The 7,500-nt window shown below is 43.5% G+C and overlaps 1 long non-coding RNA gene across 2 annotated transcripts in view; it reads left to right on the top strand.

The window, feature by feature from the left end:
• Positions 1–10, top strand: part of LOC135110380 (uncharacterized) — a 5,622-nt gene extending 5,612 nt beyond the window's left edge. For both annotated transcript variants that reach the window (XR_010273225.1, XR_010273226.1), the window contains exon 6: positions 1–10. This exon is cut by the window's left edge. This is a non-coding gene — a long non-coding RNA (uncharacterized LOC135110380).
• The last annotated feature ends 7,490 nt before the right edge of the window (positions 11–7,500 follow it).

A 7,500-nucleotide genomic window follows, 5' to 3' on the forward strand; every position in this document is an offset into this window, starting at 1 on the left:
GGCAAAATAATATGTTTTATTTTTTCACCTAAAGACAGGAGGAGGAATAGGAGGAGGAAGAGGAGGAGGAAGAGGAGGAAGAGGTAGTTACTATTATTGACGCTTATCTCATCCAATCAATAGAATCTTTACTATTTTTCTATTGTTTTCCTTTTCCTTTGTTGGAAAAATTACCGAAAAAGTTCAAAAATCAACAAAACTTTTACTCTTACTTCCACCTTTTCTCACAGGCTTGAGGTCTAAACAAAGGCAGAAAACTTGTACAATCCTTGCATAACAAAAATATACAAAGATGAATGGGTGAACTTGGGTGAGTTGCGGGTCTGTTGGTTCTCAAGGATGAGCCTTTGTGCTGGAACAACGCCGCCTTGACTCCCAGACGTGGCGCAGACACAGGTGACTGCTCGGTCAGGTGTGTTGGTTCCACGCCTCAGACTTCAACACTGAGGATGGTCGAGGACAAAGGCGTCTCCTTTAGAAGCAGCAGCGCCATGTCTCACACAAGTTCTTTTCTAATATTTGATATTATTGCAGAAAAAATGAATCATTATATAAAAGAGGAAAACTTCAAGTTATTGTTTAAAACTAATAAATAAATAGATATCAGAATAACCAACTCTCTGTTCATGAATCAATATTGCCACTAAATTAATTCGAATGACACTCGTCATTAAGTCTTCACATTTTCTAAATAAGATTTTTTTTTATCCTCTCTCTCTCTCTCTCTCTCTCTCTCTCTCTCTCTCTCTCTCTCTCTCTCTCTCTCTCTCTCTCTCTCTCTCTCTCTCTCTCTCTCTCTCTCTCTCTCTATATATATATATATATATATATATATATATATATATATATATATATATATATATATATATATATATATATATATATATATATATATATATATATATATATATACGAGTATGTAACTATGACTCCTGGAGGTCCCGGGATGGTGTCATGCCGTGACTCCCCGAGTGACGTGAAAAACCTCCTTGACACTTAGTTACTGGGGAAGTCTGCCTCCTAGTGGCGCCCGCTAGAAACGTAGGAACAAGCCTGAAGGATTGGGCCTGCGGCTAAAGTGCTTCCCCGCGAGATGAATGTGGGGCGGGGAGTTGGACAAAATATTCCATCCTCCCTTCTCAATGAACGTTCATAGAGTAATGGGGTTCCGCCAGGCTTCGGAGCCCAGAACAGCTTCACTGATCCGGAGTCCTTCTGCTCCTTCGAGTTCTCTATCTCGTTGGGGTGGTGGGCCGTCAGGGTGATTTGCCGAGTCGGAAGGTCAAACCCACTTACCCTCGACAGCGGTAGTCACTCTGGCGTTTCCGGGATGACGGCCCGCTGGTGGAGGGGTAGCGCTTTTCCTGCCCTCAAATACCCCGGGTCCGAGGGGCGGGCATAGAGCCTCTGTGTCCGTCTCGAAGACCCAGGGCGTCCTAGCAGAGCTCGTAGTCTGCGAACTGATGTTTCGTGCTGCGGCGGGCCTAGTAGCTCAGGTAGCCAACCGCCTGGCTGAGGGTGGCGTCCTCAGAACCAGAATCCTGTCGGGGCCGACCTCGGCAGGTAGGTTTCGCATCACCTGTGCCGTTGAAGACGGTAGGTGTGAGTAGTGCTGGCTCTGCCCACTACCCTGTCGTCCTCCCAAAGGGGTTGTCCTGGCCGCCGGTATCGGCTGCTTGGTCACCAAGCGCGGGTAAACGGCGGTCGGACAAAGCATGACTCGATCAAGGTACGACCACATCTCCACCATTCCACCAACGACGAACACTGGCTCCATCACCACTACCACCACCACCACCCACCGCCGCCACCACTAAGACCCTTATACATACATCGCTTCCCTTCTTTCTATTATGTTTGTATGTTCAGCTTAATTAGAAGATTCTCTCTCTCTCTCTCTCTCTCTCTCTCTCTCTCTCTCTCTCTCTCTCTCTCTCTCTCTCTCTCTCTCTCTCTCTCTCTCTTATTGAAATCAAACTGACAAATGTAAATTTGCATTATTTTCTTTACCAGGAGGAGCAGGAGGATGAGGAGAAGGAAGAGGAGGAGGAGCAGAAGGAAGAGGAGGAGGAAGAGGAGAAAGAGAAGGAAGAGGAGAAGGAGGAGGAAGAAGAGAAGGAGGAGGAAGAGGAGGAGGAGGAGGAATACAGTGGAATACAAAGGAATACAATGGAAAGCCAAACAGCAACAGACCTTTTGGTCCTTGCAAGGCTGTTTAGTAACTACTTCTAACTAGCTACAGGGAAGGGAGACAGGACAGCATAGAAGAAAGCTCCTCCCCACCCACCACTCCCTCCAGCTTGCGCTGGCATGGAAATAGTTGGGAAAAAGTACCATGCAGTATGGAAAAACTGACTTGGAAGTTTTCATAGGAAAGGATGAAAGGAAGTTCTATTATTCACCCTACGGTGAACTCTGTATGCCTGTCTGAAATTTAATACAATTCATAATAAAATTTGTGTCTGTAAAATGAGAGTTTATTAGTGAATTTAGTAATTATTCGGACAAGAAAAGAGCTTGTTGTTATTTTTTAATGATTCAATAGAATTGCTGTTTACGATTTCTGCAAGAAGTTTATTCCATACATTTAATGTACGATTAAAGAAAAATGTTTGGCCTCGTGGGATTTAAAACGTTTGGGTACAATCTTGAATCCATTATTTCTTGTTAGGTTAGAATGATCAATGGTAAAATATTTATTTGTATCAAGGAGGAGGAGGAGGAAGAGAAGGTGGAAGAGGAGGAGGAGGAGGTTATTACTTTTGTTGATTCTTTCAATCATTCAATAAAGAAGAAAATTTTTAGCTTTTCATCATCCTGTGCCTGGAAGGAAGTGAAAGAGGAGTGAGGGGAAGTGTGAGAAGGAGGGAAGCAGGAGGAATTGGCAAGGTAACAATGGAATGAATGAGAAGGAAAGAATGGAAGGAGGATTAATGAAGAAGGAGAGTGGGGAAAACATGGGAAAAGAAACAGGTGAGGTGAGGTGTGATCAGTAATTAATGGTGTGTGTGTGTGTGTGTGTGTGTGTGTGTGTGTGTGTGTGTGTGTGTGTGTGTGTGTGTGTGTGTGTGTGTGTGTGTGTTTCAGGAAGAGGGCACTGGCCAAAGGGAACAAAAATTGCAGCAAAAAAAAAAAAAAGGCCCACTGAGGTGCCGGTCCCCGAACAGAGTCGAAAGCGTTGGTCAAAAGTACAGGATAAGTGTCTTGAAACCTTCCTCTTGCAATAGTTCAAGTCATAGAAAGGTGGAAATATAGAAGATGGCAGGGAATCCAGAGTTTGCCAGAGAAAGGGATGAATGATTGAGAATACTAGTTAACTCTTGCATTAGAGAGTTGGACAAAATATGAATGAGAGAAAGAAGAAAGTTTTGTGCAGCGAGGCCGCGGGAGGAGGAGAGGCATGCAATTAGCAAGATCAGAAGAGCAGTTGGCATGAAAATGGCGGTAGAAGATAGCAAAGGGTGCAACATTGCGGCGATGAGAAAGAGGCTGAAGACAGTCAGTTAGAAGAAAGGTGTTGATAAGACGAAAAGTTTTTAATTCCATCCTGTTTAAAAGAACGGTATGAGTGGAACATTGAACAATACTAAGCTCCAATCAGTGATTTTAGAGAGATCAGAAGTCAGGCGTTCTGTGGCTTCCCTGCGTGAACTAGGTATTTACTTCCTGAAGGGTCCATAAGGCTTCCGAGGGTTTAGGCCAGTGAGGACATGGAAAACATCATTGCAAAGGGTATTAATAGGTAGCATGAAGTAGTCAGAAGGTGGAGGAGAGGGAGGAACAATTCCTGAATCATCCAAGGTAGCGTTTTTAGCAAAAATTTGAGCGAAGAGTTCAGCTTTAGAAATAGGCGAGATGACAGTGGTGCCATCAGGTTAAAATAAACGAAGGAAAGATGAAGAATCAGTCAAAGTTATTGGCGATGTTTTTCGGTAGGTGCCAGAAGTCACGAGGGCAATTAGATCTTGAAAGATTTTGACACTTTCTATTAATGGAGTTAGTTATTGAGTTTTTGGCTGCTAAGAGAACAGATTTGGCATGATACCGGGCAAAAATATAAAGCGCATTAAATTCAGGTAATGAAAGGCTGAAGTACTTTTACTGGGCCACCTCCCTATCATGTACGAGTACAGCAATAGAACAGGCTGACTTAAACCAAGGTCTAGAAGGTGTGTGTGTGTGTGTGTGTGTGTGTGTGTGTGTGTGTGTGTGTGTGTGTGTGTGTGTGTTGGAGGGAAGGGGAGGGGGAAACATGCAGAACAGCTTTTCTCTTTCTGCTCTCTTTATTTCGTTTCCTTGTCCTTCATTCTCCTTCTTTCTTTCCTTCGTATATAATTTATCACTTTAACATTCACCTCCATTCTTCTCTTCCTTCTCCTACTTCTTGCCATTGGAGGGCTGAGACCTAGCCGGAAAACAACTCCGATACTTGAAAGTCGCCTAGATAAACCATATATTCTGTGGAGGATAAATTTGTCCTTTCCGTCAGTAAAGGGACACGAGGAAACAAATGTCGTGCCAGTGTTTCGATGACGTGTGAGGAAGACTTCCTCGTGTGTGCGACGATGTTTGCTGCCGCCATTTATTTTTCTTTTCTCTTACTTTCCAGTCCATTCTGGTAGAGGGACAAATTCACAATCAGAAAAGGGTAAATCTCTCTCTCTCTCTCTCTCTCTCTCTCTCTCTCTCTCTCTCTCTCTCTCTCTCTCTCTCTTGGTATCTACATAGCTATCTATCTATCTTTTGTAATAATAATAATAATAATAATAATAATAATAATAATAATAATAATAGTAATAACAATAATAATATGATATGAGCGTGCAGAGCAATATAAAGCAAGTCTTGCTTAAGAGATTCACGTGTCAGTGTTTAGTGTTTAGCTATTCTTGTATCTATCTGGCTATCGATGACGCAACGGTGACAGCCTAAAGACACCATTACACTGTATATAAACACACACACACACACACACACACACACACACACACACAAGGCGCCTCATACAGCAAGCCACCAGCAGTCAGGTGTCCTGCCGCCACTGACTGACAGCCGCAGCACAACTCTTGCCTCTCAACATCCCCAGGAGTACGTAGCTCAGACAGACTCTTATAACTCCTTTTGTATTTTACTGGCTTTCCTCTCCTTCTCTCCTGCATCACCACACTCACTCTTTCTTTCGCCTCCTTTACTAATTCTCACTCCATCTCTTTTCCTCCTCATCTTCCCTCCACCCTTCCCTTTCCTCCTCTCTCCTTCTCTCATATTTTACTTCTCTTCTCTCCCTTCCCCCTCCCTCACCCTCTCTATCCTCTTCTTCAGATGTGGCGCATTGCTATGGTGGTGGTGGTGGTGATGGTGGTTTTGATGGTGGCGGCTGCTCCCAACGCCCCACAACGATTTCCATATGGCTATCATGACTCCGGTTTAGGTACAAATATACGCTTTGAAAGAGAGAGAGAGAGAGAGAGAGAGAGAGAGAGAGAGAGAGAGAGAGAGAGAGAGAGGGAGAGAATAGTCTTTCAAGTAAATATCTGAACTTTCCTCTCCTCAAGTTGTCGTTTCGAAGCAGCAAAAGGTAAGTCAGAGCACCTAAGTAGGTTTTTCTTTCTCCTTTTCTTTTGAAGTGCACGCAGAAGCAAATATCCAGCCCGGTTTTCGGTGAGGCGTGCGTAAGGTTTCCAAAGTGTGTGTGTGACAGTATTTGCTCAGACTCTTAGTTTTATTTTCTTCTTATTTTTGAAGCCATTTTGGTATTAGTTGGATTCTCTCTCTCTCTCTCTCTCTCTCTCTCTCTCTCTCTCTCTCTCTCTGTGTGTGTGTGTGTGTGTGTGTGTGTGTTTGTGTCTGACTTCTCGGAATTAAATTTGGAAGAGCATATTTGTTTGATTTTCTCACCTAAAGATAGGAGGAGGAAAAGGAGGAGGAGGAGGAGGAGTAGGAAGAGGAAGATGAAGAGGAGGAGGAGGAGGAGGAGGAGGAGGAGGAGGAGGAGGAGGAGGAGGTGGAGGAGGAGGAGGAGGAGGAGGAGGAGGAGGAGGAGGAGGAGGAGGAGGAGGATGAGGAGGAGGAGGAGGAGGAGGAGGAGGATATTTTTATTATTTAGATTTTTTTTCAGCAATCAATAAAGTCTTGGGTACATTTCATTGTTTTCTTCATCCTCTGTTACATAAATTGTTCACAAAAGTTCATGAATTGCAATTCTCTTCTCAGTCTTCACACCAACTGCGTTAAATTTGAAGAAGTGTCGCCATGGAGACAGTGAGAGGGATGGGAAGAGGACTGAGTAGTGGTGGGGAGTCAGGGGCGAGTGAGTGAGGGAGATGAGAAAAAGAAGGGAAGGAGAGAGCGAGAGGGGAGGTGGAGACCGGGCTGTGGCTGTCCCATACACCAGTGACAGCTTGGTGCATGGTGTACCCCAGGGTGCAGGATTTTTCTTCAGACGGTCCTTGCAAACACAGGGGCGCATGGAGGGGCACATGGCGTGGCCAGCGTGTACAAGAGTGCACAGCAGGAAAAGATGTTTTAGAAAGAAATTGTGTCACGTAAAAAATCATTTCAATTAATATTAAAGCATTACAAATGTATGTATTATATTAGTGCGTCACACAGAGACACACAGAGACTACTACTACTACTACTACTACTACTACTACTACTACTACTAGCACTGCTGTTACTACTGCTACAATTACTACTACTACTACTACTACTACTACTACTACTAGTATAGGTCTATTACAATCAGTACAAAGGAGAATGAATAAAGGAATACATGGGATGAGGGATATTCCTTCCAAAGAAGACTAAAGCTTTTAAGTTTAGATTCCTTGGAAAGGCGTAGATTAAGAGGGCTCCTGATAGAGGTCTTCAAGCTGTAAAAGGGATATAACAAGACAATATTCCCAGGACCAGTAATTAGCACAGAACAAAAATACTGGATTTAAACTTGAAAAACTTCATTAAAATAAAAAATAATGTATGATAAAATATGTTTTCAAATAGAGTGGTAGATGACTGGAGTGAATTTAGTAATGAGGTTGTTAGTGCTGAGTCATTAGGAAACTTTAAAAGAAGATTAGACAAGTTTGTGGACGGTGATGACAGGTGGAAGTAGGTAGGCATGTTCCATTCAGGGACTGCCACGTGTAGGCCTGACGGCTTCTTGCAGCTTCTCTTATTTTCCTTTATTCTTATGTCCTTACTATTTATATTCCAAAGTGCTCTCTCTCTCTCTCTCTCTCTCTCTCTCTCTCTCTCTCTCTCTCTCTCTCTCTCTCTCTCTCTCTCTCTCTCTCTCTCTCTCTCTCTCTCTCTGTGTGTGTGTGTGTGTGTGTGTGTGTGTGTGTGTGTGTGTGTGTGTGTGTCCTACGGCTGTGCAGTGTAATATAAAATAAGTGTGTCACAAGAGAGCCGCGTGACTGTCCCTAATAATGCAGGCGTCACGGTGCTGCCGTGTGGCGCACCAACTGTCCTCTTTCCTCTAATCATTTATTTATA

This window comes from Scylla paramamosain, chromosome 20, assembly GCF_035594125.1.
Source record: "Scylla paramamosain isolate STU-SP2022 chromosome 20, ASM3559412v1, whole genome shotgun sequence".
In the NCBI taxonomy this organism is placed as follows: domain Eukaryota; kingdom Metazoa; phylum Arthropoda; class Malacostraca; order Decapoda; family Portunidae; genus Scylla; species Scylla paramamosain.